The 14526-nt window shown below is 50.9% G+C and overlaps 1 long non-coding RNA gene across 1 annotated transcript in view; it reads right to left on the reverse strand.

The window, feature by feature from the left end:
• Positions 1 to 4226: 4226 nt before the first annotated feature.
• The window catches only part of LOC146829666 (uncharacterized), a 102995-nt gene continuing 92695 nt past the window's right edge, over positions 4227 to 14526 (reverse strand). Inside the window, exons 3-4 of the long non-coding RNA XR_014962033.1 lie at positions 4600 to 4680; positions 4227 to 4274 (exon numbers count right to left, since the gene is read on the reverse strand). This is a non-coding gene — a long non-coding RNA (uncharacterized LOC146829666). The remainder of the gene's footprint in view (positions 4275 to 4599; positions 4681 to 14526) is intronic.

The raw sequence follows: 14526 nt of genomic DNA on the forward strand, positions 1-14526 counted from the left end.
CCAACAGACACAGGCACCACACCACCAGGGAAGTCGAAGCGCACACCTCCTGTCACGCACACACAGGGTGAGGAAGGCACACCCACTGGGTCGGGGGGGAAACGTAGAACACGCAGCCACAGTGGGAGTCCGCATTCCACACAACCCACTCCCTCCAAATCCACTCCCCTTAGCTCTCCTGGCCAACAGTCAGTGACAGCATCATCCACTGCGAGTGTGCCCCCCAGCCCCAGGATGACACCACCCCGCAAGCGGTGGAGGCGGGACCCGGCCAGGGGAGTTGAGTCCCCCACCCTGTCCACACCCTCCCCCAGTGGCGCTGCGACCCATCCCTTTGCCCCCCCCCCCTCCTTGGGGCCTGTGGTTGGATTGGGTACGGGGGAGTCGCTGGGGGAACTTGCCGACGTGTGCAGCGCCATTCTGTCCTCCACCTTTGGCGCTGGCACCCCCCCTGTGGCAGATTCATCCCTCCCTGCACCCACAACACCTACCCTTTCCCCTCCTGTCCCTGCGGTGCCTGTTTCCACCCTCCCCCCTGATGCCCCCTCTTCTGTGGATGAAATGGACTTGTGAACTGTGCAGGCAAGCTAGGGGACACACGTCCCGATGTGTACCCCCCCCCCGGACATTGCTGCTGGGCTGGCCCATGGCCCTTGTACATAGTGGACATTTTCTCTGATATATTTTCCTGCTGAATAAAGCCTTTTCTTTTTGTTTTGCACACTGATGCTTTCCTGGACTTGCTGTTGGTGCTGGTGCTCCCTGCGTTGGGGTGGTGATAATGTGTTAGGGGTCTGTGAAATGTTGGAGTGTGCTGCTCATGGGGTGTACCCTGCCATCTGCGTGCCATCACAAAGGTCTCTGCAAATGGTATTTGGTCATGTTTGCTCTCACTGTATGGTGACATTGTCCCAAGGTGTGTTCCGTCCTCTGTGGCCCAGGCCATTTTTCCTGCAGGGTGTCTCCCAAATGCTGTGCTGTGCTGTGTCTACATTTCCTGGATGTGTGAGGGTTGCCTTTCAATATAGCCATGCTGGCTCAGCGATGGCTCCGCCTGCATCTGGGGTATCACCCTTGTAGGTCACTGAACTTGTTGATGGGGTATATTGTCCGATGTCTGGGCACTGCTGGGAGTGATAGGTACACACCCCTCCTGTGTCTGGGCACTGCTGGGAGTGATAGGCACACACCCCTCCTGTGTCTGGGCACTGCTGGGAGGACCCTGCACCCACCCCTCCTGTGTCTGGGCACTGCTGGGAGGACCCTGCACCCACCCCTCCTGTGTCTGGGCACTGCTGGGGGTGTTTTGCACACCCCATTCTTATAGCAGGTTCGGTGCGTACATGCACGGGTGGGGGTTTGGTGCGTACATACACGGGTGGGGGTTCGGTCCGTACATACACGGGTGGGGGTTCGGGGCGTACATACTCTGCTGGGGTGGGGGTTCGGTGCGTACATACACGGGTGGTGGTTCGGTGCGTACATACACGGCTGGGGTGGGGGTTTGGTGCGTACATACACGGCTGGTGTGGTGGTTTGGTGCGTACATACACGGGTGGGGGTTCGGTCCGTACATACACGGGTGGGGGTTCGGGGCGTACATACTCTGCTGGGGTGGGGGTTCGGTGCGTACATACACGGGTGGTGGTTCGGTGCGTACATACACGGCTGGGGTGGGGGTTTGGTGCGTACATACACGGCTGGTGTGGTGGTTTGGTGCGTACATACACGGGTGGGCGTTTGGTGCGTACATACACGGGTGGTGGTTTGGTGCGTACATACACGGCTGGGGTGGTGGTTTGGTGCGTACATACACGGGTGGGGGTTTGGTGCGTACATACACGGCTGGGGTGGGGGTTCGGTCCGTACATACACGGGTGGGGGTTCGGGGCGTACATACTCTGCTGGGGTGGGGGTTCGGTCCGTACATACACGGGTGGTGGTTCGGTGCGTACATACACGGCTGGGGTGGGTGTTAGGTGCGTACATACACGGGTGGGGGTTTGGTGCGTACATACACGGCTGGGGTGGGTGTTAGGTGCGTACATACACGGGTGGGGGTTTGGTGCGTACATACACGGCTGGTGGTTCGGTGCGTACATACACGGCTGGGGGGGGGTTCGGTCCGTACATACACGGGTGGTGGTTCGGTGCGTACATACACGGCTGGGGGGGGGTTCGGTGCGTACATACACGGGTGGTGGTTCGGTGCGTACATACACGGCTGGGGTGGGGGTTTGGTGCGTACATACACGGCTGGTGTGGTGGTTTGGTGCGTACATACACGGGTGGGCGTTTGGTGCGTACATACACGGGTGGTGGTTTGGTGCGTACATACACGGCTGGGGTGGTGGTTTGGTGCGTACATACACGGGTGGTGGTTTGGTGCGTACATACACGGCTGGGGTGGGGGTTCGGTCCGTACATACACGGGTGGGGGTTCGGGGCGTACATACTCTGCTGGGGTGGGGGTTCGGTCCGTACATACACGGGTGGTGGTTCGGTGCGTACATACACGGCTGGGGTGGGTGTTAGGTGCGTACATACACGGGTGGGGGTTTGGTGCGTACATACACGGCTGGGGGGGGTTCGGGGGCGTACATACACGGGTGGTGGTTCGGTGCGTACATACACGGGTGGTGGTTCGGTGCGTACATACACGGCTGGGGTGGGGGTTTGGTGCGTACATACACGGCTGGTGGTTCGGTGCGTACATACACGGCTGGGGGGGGTTAGGGGGCGTACATACACGGGTGGTGGTTTGGTGCGTACATACACGGCTGGGGTGGGGGTTCGGTCCGTACATACACGGGTGGGGGTTCGGGGCGTACATACTCTGCTGGGGTGGGGGTTCGGGGGCGTACATACACGGGTGGTGGTTCGGTGCGTACATACACGGGTGGTGGTTCGGTGCGTACATACACGGCTGGGGTGGGGGTTTGGTGCGTACATACACGGCTGGTGTGGTGGTTTGGTGCGTACATACACGGGTGGGGGTTTGGTGCGTACATACACGGCTGGGGGTTCGGGGCGTACATACCAGGGTGGGGTGGGGGTTCGGGGCGTACATGCACGGGTGGCGCTTGGGTGCGTACATACACGGGTGGGGGTTCGGGGCGTACATACCAGGGTGGGGTGGGGGTTCGGGGCGTACATACACGGGTGGCGCTTGGGTGCGTACATACACGGGTGGCGGTTCGGGGCGTACATACACGGGTGGGGGTTCGGGGCGTACATACACGAGTGGGGGTTCGGGGCGTACATGCACGGGTGGGGGTACGGGCCGTACTTCCACGGGTGGGGGTACGGTCCGTACATACCCCTGCCCACGCTCTGCGTGCCTGGGTACGGGCCGTACCCATGCCTTTGGTGTGTGGGTACGGTGCGTCCCACCATTGTTGCGGGCCGTGGGGTCCGCACCGTACACAGGCCTTGGGGGCGTGGCTACGGGTCGTACCACGCGTACCCCTACATGACCCCAGCAATGCTGGTACGAGCTGTACCAAGGCCTTTCTGACGTGGGTACGGGCCGTACCGCTATTGTTGGAGTGACGTAGGGGGACGCGTGGTACGTTCCGTACCCACGCTCTTGCGGCCTGGGTAGGGTACGTACCGGTTCGCGTGACCATCCACTTCCGTTGTGGCGGACGCTTGCGTTGCTGGCCTTGCCCCCACCCCCTGGAAGTGACCAGGCCCTGATGGTCAGGTATGTCCAGGCCATGTGTGATTTGGTACCATGTGTTGGTGTTGTGTGTCCTGCCCCTGCCCCCCCCTTTGCCCCTGGTTGTTGTGCTGACCTTCTGCGGCGTCTGCGTCGGTTCCTGTACGCCAGGTGGACTGCTAGGAGGGCAGGGATGGCACGTAGGTTCGGGTCCATGTCTGTTCGTCGCGTCCAGCTGCTCCTTGCGTGTGTCGTCCTGATTTCCCGGCAGTTTTTGGCAGCCGGTAAATATTTTCCGTGCGGGATGACGTCGGTTCGAATCGTACTTCCTGGTTCGTGAAACGTAGGCTGGATGCGTACCGACGTCACGTCGGCTCCTTTCAGGATCGGAATTGTGTTTAGTTTCTGTTCGGTCGGTGTTTTGTTCGAATCGTACGGAAATGGTGTTTCCGTATGAATCGTACTTGCATTTTCGGATGGATTTCGCACCGGGTACGAGTCGGACGGAGAAAAGGCTCCGTCCGACGGTTCGTACCCGGTTTTTACCGGATCGGAATTGGCACCTTAATGTGTGTGGTGGAAAGAATCTTTCTGTAAGGAATCAAATTGTTGTCTTTTGAAAAAAAAGAGGATAAAAAAAAAATTAACGTTGGTTTGAAATTAAAAATCTGAGTATATTTAAATTATTAATGACATACAATATAACTAATACTACTTGACACTGTACTAACCAATGCACCTTCCTGTAGTTGAAATAGAGATATGTACCCCTACACTATAAAAAAACTCCCTAATGTTGCACCTTCCTGGAGAAGAAATAGTATATTGTTACTTTAAACTATCCATTATTTTACTAATTTGGTACGTTAGAGGAGTAATAATTGCAAAAGGAAGGTTTAAAAATGTTTAGTAAAAATAATATTCAAAAGGTAACATACCTTTTTCTGTTATTGCTTGTGTTCGTGCCTTTAAGCTAATGCTTGCAGCAGGATAAAGTTTTTTTTTGGTACAGATGAACTCTGTGGAAAAAAAACTTGAATAAATTAATTTTCCTTAGCCAACGTTGGTTGTTAAAAAAATAAATTATAACAACAATTTGATATATGACAAAGGAGTAAGAGTAACAATTGGTGAAAGAAAACATATTACACATTAAATGCATTTTTCGCAAATAAAAAAAGGTTAATCCGATACTATCACTAAATTACTATAATGCAGAATATTCGAGGACTTTGAATAGAAATAATTGCCCAACTAATATGAATCGCATTTTCAGATGTAGTACCCAACTGAAGTCTTATTAGTAATTGTTACTCCTGCATCATGCTATTTTTTCGTTTATGATGTAGTGAGATTGAGGTTTAAAAACAAAACACCATTGCCATTCATCGCTTTAGGTAATTTTTAAAAATATGTTTCACAATTTAAACCATTACAAATAAATTACATTTACCTTCACAATTTTATATGTCAGTCGTTTACGTGGTGGTAATGCTCAATTTGGTACACCTGTTGTTGAATCTCAATATATTCCGAGTTTCTGTTTTTGGAAAATAAAATACTTGTTTTAAGTTGGTGTGTATTTCTAGTGATAATAAATTAGAAACAGTACATTTTAAAAGTTATTATTAAGAATTTTATTTAAATTTTTTTTTGGGTTAAGAAAATATATTTTCCTCAAAACCAACGTTTAAAATTATTATAATGACTTACTAGTAGTTGCTCTATTGTAATGCTTTTACGAATGAATTCCGTGCTCTCTCTGAGGAGGTCGCAGTGGAGGTGACAGAGGGTCAGCTTTTCACGTCTGGTCTCTCTGCTAGTTGATAATCAACTGAGTGCAAAATGGTGTCTTCCTTGTATTTATAAGTTTTACTCTGTGTCACTATTAATTTTTTTTAAAACTGCGTTCGTTGTGTTTTTTTAAATGCTTTGTTTTACTGTGGAAAATGATAATTTAAAAATGCTTTATTAAAAATATTGTTTTCATTCATTTGCTCCGTTTTGGCATCCATTTTGGAACATGTCTTTTGGTATTGTTTACATAGAAACTGTGGTAGGACAAGTTTTACAAGTGAGATGGTTAAAATGGCGCCTATGTGTATGTGTGTTTTACTCTGTTTACTTACTTTCCGATTTATTCATGATAAAAATTGTGTTAGTACTGTTGTTTTAACTATCGTTGTTTTTGTTAATCTTTGAAATGTGTGAAAACGGAATTTAATTGGGGATTTTGAGTATTTATTTTAATACTCGAGTATTTATTTTAATACTCGAGTATTAATTTGGTTAAGCATTTCAGTATATTTACGCTCAGTTGTTCTCCACATTTTAATACACTTCCCCACCCTAAAACCCCTAATTTCCCTGCATCCCGTGCCAGATTTTATTGTACTTTTAATTAAAAAAAAAAAAAAAAAATCGCGTTGTAATGGTATGCGTTGTAATAGATTTCGTTGTAACAGCACTTTTCAGTATATTAATAGGTTTTGCGTTGTAAGAGTATTCGTTGTAAAGTAATGCGTTGTAGTAGTAGTTGCGGTGTAAAAAATGCGTTGTAAAGGTATGCGTTGTAATAGCATGCGTTGTAACGTCATACATCCGTCAGAAATGCATGTACATCTTACAACAGTCTCCGGGTTCAGTCATGTTTCGTAAGTATCAGTTCATGCAAACTTTCTTGTAAAGTAACTCTACATCCTGCTAACAGAGCCAGCACTCACTGCCAATTCAGTACATCAATCATGCTACATACATCAAAAAAATATTAAAATTCACCCACTCGGTGGAGACGAGAAGTGCTCAAATTCCTACTCTTCAGTATTGGTAGTACTCCCCTACTTGACTATACATTTAAATAGTGCTCCATACAAAAATGTTCTACTTATTCCTCCTGTATTACTCTACAGTCTCATTGTCCATCTCCTTCCTTTAGGACCAAACTGAGTGTCCACGTATGTATTTGGTGAAAAAATGCCAACACTTCATCCTAACATAAAACCTGTCTTGTGGTGAAAATGTGGGTACAGGACACCTTTATGTCAGTATTTTCATCATAGGTCACATTTCTTTAAAAGTATCCAAATAAAAAAAAAGGTAAAATCTTGATTCTGTGGCATCATGTGGTCTGGTGACTAGAAAATCTTGTTAGCCGTCGCTCCATTGCAATCCTCTGTGGTAATGGTGCAAATATGTGTATTCTGTCACTTTATTTTATTATCAAATTGTATTCATCGTTACCATGTGAAAGGGAGATTCTTCTCTGGTGACTGTAAATCCCATGCACCTACTAGAAGTTAAGGCCGGCTGGTGAAAAATGTAATATTCACAACCAAAGTGATTATGATGTTAATTGGTTTGGGTTGGTATGTTTAATTGACACACTTAAGGCACATCCTTCTCTATTCAAGCAGCCAAACTAAAATGCATGATGCAGAAGGCCTGTCTTCTGGTTCTCATTCTTGAAGTTTCTGGTCCTTAGTCTTGTTAAGACTGCATGTGCTGTGCTTGCTATATGTAAATTTGTCTGTGGGGTAGAGTGGCATCTATAGTGCAGTTTGATACATGCTGTTATCTCCCTTTTGGTGGTGTTGAATGGGTGTGTGTGGGAATGCTCAGATCTGCTAAAGAAGGGTCTTCAGCTTCCATGACACCCCCAAAGATGGTGAATCTGTCAAAGTATCTGATCTGTTCTGAAGGGATGCTATGTTCTGAGATGAAATTTTGACCTCTTCCCCTCTGAACCACACCCTCACCACCTCCGCCGGAATAGGCGACACTCATTTGCCACCCTTGTTCTTTGTGTGATTCTTGAATTTTTCACAATCCCATGACTTCAGTGATGTAACACCATCACCACCCCCTTTTGTACCACTTTGTTCGCCATAAGTTGGCAGGGTATGCTCAGACGTGAGTCCCTTGCTCACTTTGCCACTGGATTCAAGCAAGCCTGGCTGAAGACGGCTGAAATGCCAGAAACCGGTCCTAGGAAGCTTGTTTCCTGTCCAGGGAAGGCATGGCTTGGCAGTTCGGGCTGGACTGTTCCCATGAGGCACAGGGTCAGACTGATTTGCATATGGCCATGTCTGAACTGGGGTGGCAGAGTGGGCTAAAGAACGGTGATGGATCAAACCCAGATCTGTTGACTGGGTGTGAGTGTTTGATTGGTTCTGATGCTCCGTCCATCACCACCCCCTTTTGTACCGCTTTGTTCGCCATAAGTTGGCAGGGTATGCTCAGACGTGAGTCCCTTGCTCACTTTGCCACTGGATTCAAGCAAGCCTGGCTGAACACGGCTGAAATGCCAGAAACGGTCCTAGGAAGCTTGTTTCCTGTCCAGGGAAGGCATGGCTTGGCAGGTAAGGCTGGACTGTTCCCATGAGGCACAGGGTCAGGCTGATTTGCATATGGCCATGTCTGAACTGGGGTGGCAGAGTGGGCTAAAGAACGGTGATGGATCAAACCCAGATCTGTTGACTGGGTGTGAGTGTTTGATTGGTTCTGATGCTCCGTCCATCACCACCCCCTTTTGTACCGCTTTGTTCGCCATAAGTTGGCAGGATATGCTCAGACGTGAGTCCCTTGCTCACTTTGCCACTGTATTCAAGCAAGCCTGGCTGAAGACGGCTGAAATGCCAGAAACCGGTCCTAGGAAGCTTGTTTCTGGTCAAGGGAAGGCATGGCTTGGCAGTTCGGGCTGGACTGTTCCCATGAGGCACAGGGTCAGACTGATTTGCATATGGCCATGTCTGAACTGGGGTGGCAGAGTGGGCTAAAGAACGGTGATGGATCAAACCCAGATCTGTTGACTGGGTGTGAGTGTTTGATTGGTTCTGATGCTCCGTCCATCACCACCCCCTTTTGTACCGCTTTGTTCGCCATAAGTTGGCAGGATATGCTCAGACGTGAGTCCCTTGCTCACTTTGCCACTGGATTCAAGCAAGCCTGGCTGAAGACGGCTGAAATGCCAGAAACCGGTCCTAGGAAGCTTGTTTCCGGTCAAGGGAAGGAATGGCTTGGCAGTTCGGGCTGGACTGTTCCCATGAGGCACAGGGTCAGACTGATTTGCATATGGCCATGTCTGAACTGGGGTGGCAGAGTGGGCTAAAGAACGGTGATGGATCAAACCCAGATCTGTTGACTGGGTGTGAGTGTTTGATTGGTTCTGATGCTCCGTCCATCACCACCTCCTTTTGTACCGTAACACTGATGGCAGCACCCACACTCTGAAAATTGTTTCCGTACCATTGTCTTGGGTTCCTTTGTGTGAATTTTTCATGCTTTCTGGCCTTTGTGCCAAATGTGACATTTCCATGCTTTCTGGCTTCCTGGGTGCTTATGTGTTACGTTTCCGTGCTTTCTGGCCTGGGTGTTTATGTATGACATTTCCATGCTTTCTGGGTGCCTGGGTGCTTGTGTGTGATGTTGCCATGCTTTCTGGCCTGGGTGCTTATGTATGACATTTCAATGCTTTCTGGCTGCTTAGGTGCTTCTGTGTGACGTTTTCATGCTTTCTGCCCTGGGTGCTTAAGTGTGATATTTCCATAGTTTCTGGCCTCAATGGCCTGGGTTTTATGTGTGACTTTTCCATGCTTACTGGCTTGGGTGCTTATGTGTAACGTTTCCATGCTTTCTGGCCTGGTGTGACATTTCCATATGTTCTGGCCTCAGTGGCCTGGATGCTTATGTGTGACATTTCCACAGTTCCTGGCCTCAGTGGCCTGGGTGACATTTCCTCAGTTTCTGGCCTCAGTGGTAGGGTGCTTATGTGTGACATTCCCATGATTACTGACCTGGGTGCTCATGTGTGACATTTCAGTGCTTAATGTGTGAAAATGTAAGTGACAATTTATTGAAAAAGAATATCAGAATGTAGTTCTTATGCTGTAAAGTTATGGCATTGAGACAGACTAAAAAAAAAAGCCTAAAACGCATAGCACTTTTGGTTGAAAAGACAAGAGTGGCCCGAAGGGTGTTTTGTCTTGTACATTTTTTCCTCTAAACCTTTGCACAATTGTTTGAGGTTAAGTGTGTTTTAAATCTTTGTATACTATTTTATATTAAGAATAAATCTGTTATATTTAAATTCATGTTCCATGCTTGACATTTAATTTTTTTGGTGTTCTCTATAAATGTCTGTGGTTTATAACTGTATCCTGGTGCACCAAAAGGTCATCATTTACTATATTTTAAAAGTTAATACAATTAAATATGTAATGAAACATGTGTGGAAAAATACATTGTTTTGGCCTTTCTGTCTCCAAAATTTTATTGGGGGAGAACCCTCAAACACCCCCAAGTAGTGGTTAGGCTCGCTCACTGCGCTTGCTCGCTGCAAACCGTATGACGGGTGGTCTCACTTATACTTTGTGCTCTCTGATTCACTACTTGTGTCTATTTTTGGTGCTCTCTGTAAGAATGTCTATGGGTACATATGACTGGGTAACCTGGTGCTCTTTAAAGTCAATCGTCTACTATTTACTGTGCTTTGAAAGTTAAAACAAATAAGTATGTAATGATAAATGTGCTGTAAGATGCATCGTTTTGGTCTTAATTTTTGCCAAAATTTCGTGGGGGAGAACCTCCCCCCAAACCCCTCTAATAGTGGTCGGGCTCACTCGTACGCTGCACGCCAGACTGGGGCTGGTCTGGCTAAATTTGCCAGGGCTGCTTTCAGTTCCTAGTCCGGCCCTGCCTCAGACCTTCAGCCTTGCCTCGTAGGGTGTCGGAATACAAAAGTCTGAATGAATCTGAGACAATTGTAATAACTCTGGCCCGCATTACAGTCCATTTTTCTGCTCACGGTGTCACTACAGACAGCGACACATTTTTACAAATGATCCTTGGTGCCACGCCATCCTCATCGGAACAATAGCAACCCCATACTAGACTCTGTTCTGTTGCACGTCATCGGTGACGCAGCTTGCGTCTGGCGGCACAGTGAGCACCTGGCCCACGGGTGGGTATACCTGTTTCACCTAGGAAATCTAACTTGAAAAAAGAATCAAAAAGGTGATGGGTGGAATGCTTGAATACATTTCAGCCACTGGTAATTACATGCAGCCGCATTCCACTCAATCATTTTTTTGCTTACTCCAGACAAACCAACATTGTTCCTGGCCCAATGGGAACCGTTAAGCCCTAAAGGCCAGGACGGGTTGCGTCCCATCTGACCAGGCACACAACCAACAGACAAATGGGCCCGCCTCACTGGTAAGGTGCGCCTTGAGGCCTATGACGCAGTGAGCGTGGGACCTAAACAGGGGACTGCACGGAGCCCACGTGCAGTGACTCACTAACAAAACAAAAAAGGGACTGGTTGAATGCTTGAATTAATGTAGCCCCTGGTAATTACTCTTGGCCGCATTCCGCTACATTTATGTTCGTTCTACCTCTACAGACAGGAGCCATTCTTATGCAAATCAGCCCTGGTCCTGCTCCAATGGCGGCTTCAGGCCCGGGCGAGCAGTGATCGCCAGTGGCTAAGACTGATTCAAGCTTCCATTCACGCCGAGTATGAAGGAAACTGCTGGCCACCGAGTCATTTGGCGAGCTGCCAGTTACAGTGTATGTTGTGGAAAGCTTGGCACTTGGTGTGCTTTTTTGGGGTGGAGGATTGGCATTGAATGCTTATGGAAGCTTCTTATCACGTCGTGTTTGTGAAGCTCTTTGTCCGGGACGCTTTAAGGGGCCCCTGGGCTAGTAGTGTTGTAGGGAGCTGCTGGTACGTGGTGTTTGTGAACTCCTTGCCCGGAGGTGCTTTAAGGGGCCCCTGGGCTAGTAGTGTTGTAGGGAGCTGCTGGTGCGTGGTGCTGTGAAGCTCCTTGTCCGGGACGCTTTAAGGGGCCGCTGGGCTTGTAGTTTTGTAGGGAGCTGCTGGTACGTGGTGTTTATGAAGCTCCTTGTCTGGGACGCTTTAAGGGCCCCCTGGGCTAGAAGGGTCGTGGGGAGCTGCTGGCACGTGGTGTTTGTGAAGCTCCTTGTCTGGAGGTGCTTTGAGGGGCCCCTGGGCTAGTAGTGTTGAAGGAAGCCGCTTGGCACGCGGTGTTTGTGAAGCTCCTTGTGCGGGGGTGCTTTGAGGGGCCCCTGGGCTAGTAGAGTTGTAGGGAGCTGCTGGTGCGTGGTGGTGTGAAGCTCCTTGTCTGGGGGTGCTTTGAGGGGCCCCTGGGCTAGTAGTTTTGTAGGGAGCTGCTGGTACGTGATGTTTATGAAGCTCCTTGTCCAGAGGTGCTTTGAGGGGCCCCTGGGCTAGTAGTTTTGTAGGGAGCTGCTGGTACGTGGTGTTTGTGAAGCTCCTTGTCCGGAGGTGCTTTAAGGGGCCCCTGGGCTAGTAGTGTTGTAGGGAGCTGCTGGTACGTGGTGTTTGTGAAGCTCTTTGTCCGGGGGTGCTTTAAGGGGCCCCTGGGCTAGTAGTGTTGTAGGGAGCCACTTGGCACGCGGTGTTTATGAAGCTCCTTGTCCGGAGGTGCTTTAAGGGGCCCCTGGGCTAGTAGTTTTGTAGGGAGCTGCTGGTACATCGTGTTTGTGAAGCTCCTTGTCCGGGACGCTTTAAGGGGCCGCTGGGCTAGTAGTGTTGTAGGGAGCTGCTGGTACGTGGTGTTTGTGAAGCTCCTTGTCCGGAGGTGCTTTAAGGGCCCTCTGGGCTAGAAGGGTTGTGGGGAGCTGCTGGTGCGTGGTGCTGTGAAGCTCCTTGTCCGGGACGCTTTAAGGGGCCGCTGGGCTAGTAGGGTTGTGGGGAGCTGCTGGTACGTGGTGTTTGTGAAGCTCCTTGTCCGGGGGTGCTTTAAGGGCACCCTGGGCTAGAAGGTTTGTGGGGAGCCCCTTGTCACGTGGTGTTTGGGAAGCTCCTTGTCCGGGGGTGCTTTGAGGGGCCCCTGGGCTCGTAGTGTTGTAGGGAGCCACTTGGCACGCGGTGTTTGTGAAGCTCCTTGTCCGGGGGTGCTTTGAGGGGCTCCTGGGCTAGTAGTGTTGTAGGGAGCCGCTTGGCACGCGGTGTTTGTGAAGCTCCTTGTGCGGGGGTGCTCTGAGGGGCCCCTGGGCTAGTAGTGTTGTAGGGAGCCCATTGTCATGTGGTGTTTATGAAGCTCCTTGTCCGGGGGTGCTTAGAGGGGCCCCTGGGCTAGTAGTGTTGTAGGGAGCTGCTTGGCACGTGGTGTTTGTGAAGCTCCTTGTGCGGGGGTGCTTTGAGGGCCCCCTGGGCTAGTAGTGTTGTACGGAGCCGCTTGGCACGCGGTGTTTGTGAAGCTCCTTGTGCGGGGGTGCTTTGAGGGGCCCCTGGGCTAGTAGTGTTGTAGGGAGGCCCTTGTCAAGTGGTGTTTGTGAAGCTCCTTGTCCGGGGGTGCTTTGAGGGGCCCCTGGGCTAGTAGTGTTGTAGGGAGCCGCTTGGCACGCGGTGTTTGTGAAGCTCCTTGTGCGGGGGTGCTTTGAGGGTCCCCTGGGCTAGTAGTGTTGTAGGGAGCCGCTTGGCACGCGGTGTTTGTGAAGCTCCTTGTCCGGGGGTGCTCTGAGGGGCCCCTGGGCTAGTAGTGTTGTAGGGAGCCGCTTGGCACTTGGTGTTTGTGAAGCTCCTTGTCCGGGTGTGCTTTGAGGGGCCCCTGGGCTAGAAGGGTTGTGGGGAGCCGCTTGGCACGCGGTGTTTGTGAAGCTCCTTGTGCGGGGGTGCTTTGAGGGTCCCCTGGGCTAGTAGTGTTGTAGGGATCCGCTGGCACGCGGTCTTTGTGAAGCTCCTTGTATGGGGGTGCTTTGAGGGGCCCCTGGGCTAGTAATGTTGTAGGGAGCTGCTGGAACGTGGGGTTTGTGAAGCTCCTTGTACGGGGTGCTTTGAGGGGCCCCTGGGCTAGAAGGGTTGTATGGAGCTGCTGGTGCGTGGTGCTGTGAAGCTCCTTGTCCGGAGGTGCTTTGAGGGGCCCCTGGGCTAGTAGTGTTGTAGGGAGCCACTTGGCACGCGGTGTTTATGAAGCTCCTTGTCCGGAGGTGCTTTGAGGGGCCCCTGGGCTAGTAGTTTTGTAGGGAGCTGCTGGTACGTGGTGTTTGTGAAGCTCCTTGTCCGGGGGTGCTTTGAGGGGCCCCTGGGCTAGTAGTGTTGTATGGAGCTACTGGTACGTGCTGTTTGTGAGGCCCCTTGTCCGTGGGCGTGTTGAGGGGCCGCTGGGCAAGTAGAGTTGTAGGGAGCCCCTTGTCACGTGGTGTTTGGGAAGCTCCTTGTCCGGGGGTGCTTTGAGGGGCCCCTGGGCTAGTAGTGTGGTAGGGAGCCGCTTGGCACGCGGTGTTTGTGAAGCTCCTTGTCCGGGGGTGCTTTGAGGGGCCCCTGGGCTAGTAGTGTTGTAGGGAGCCGCTTGGCACGCGGTGTTTGTGAGGCTCCTTGTACGGGGGTGCTTAGAAGCGCTAAGATGCTTCGGGGGTGTAAGGAAGGTGATCCGCACAGAGCGTTCTCAAAGACGTTTTGGGGGGCTGTGCGGCGTGGGGTGTTCGGAGATCACGCGTGGCACACACCGTGTGAGGAGGGCTCAGCGGTGTGTCTCAGCCCACGCTGCCCAGGGTGTCGGGAAACTGCTTCGTGGAGGGGTGTGCTCCAGCGGCGATGCCTTGTTTATGGATGGGGGCGGCGGAGGGGGTGCCAATGTCACAGGACGTATGAGGAATGCTTGGCACAAGGTCAGTGTTGGGGTCACGAGGTACGCGGAGTTTGGGGGCGCTTTTGGGCGCGTGTCGTGATTTGGCACCAGATTATTTGGGGAGCTATGTAGTGCCGCACTTTTGGAGGGGCCCCTGCAAAGGGGTGTTTGTGGAGCCACATAATGCCTGAGGATATCTATATGCCTGTGCGGCTGTAGAGGGGGCGCGGCACCCCATTATTGCATGCCCAG

The sequence above is a fragment of the Triturus cristatus genome, chromosome 5_2 (genome assembly GCF_964204655.1).
Source record: "Triturus cristatus chromosome 5_2, aTriCri1.1, whole genome shotgun sequence".
NCBI classification, from domain to species: Eukaryota; Metazoa; Chordata; class Amphibia; order Caudata; family Salamandridae; genus Triturus; species Triturus cristatus.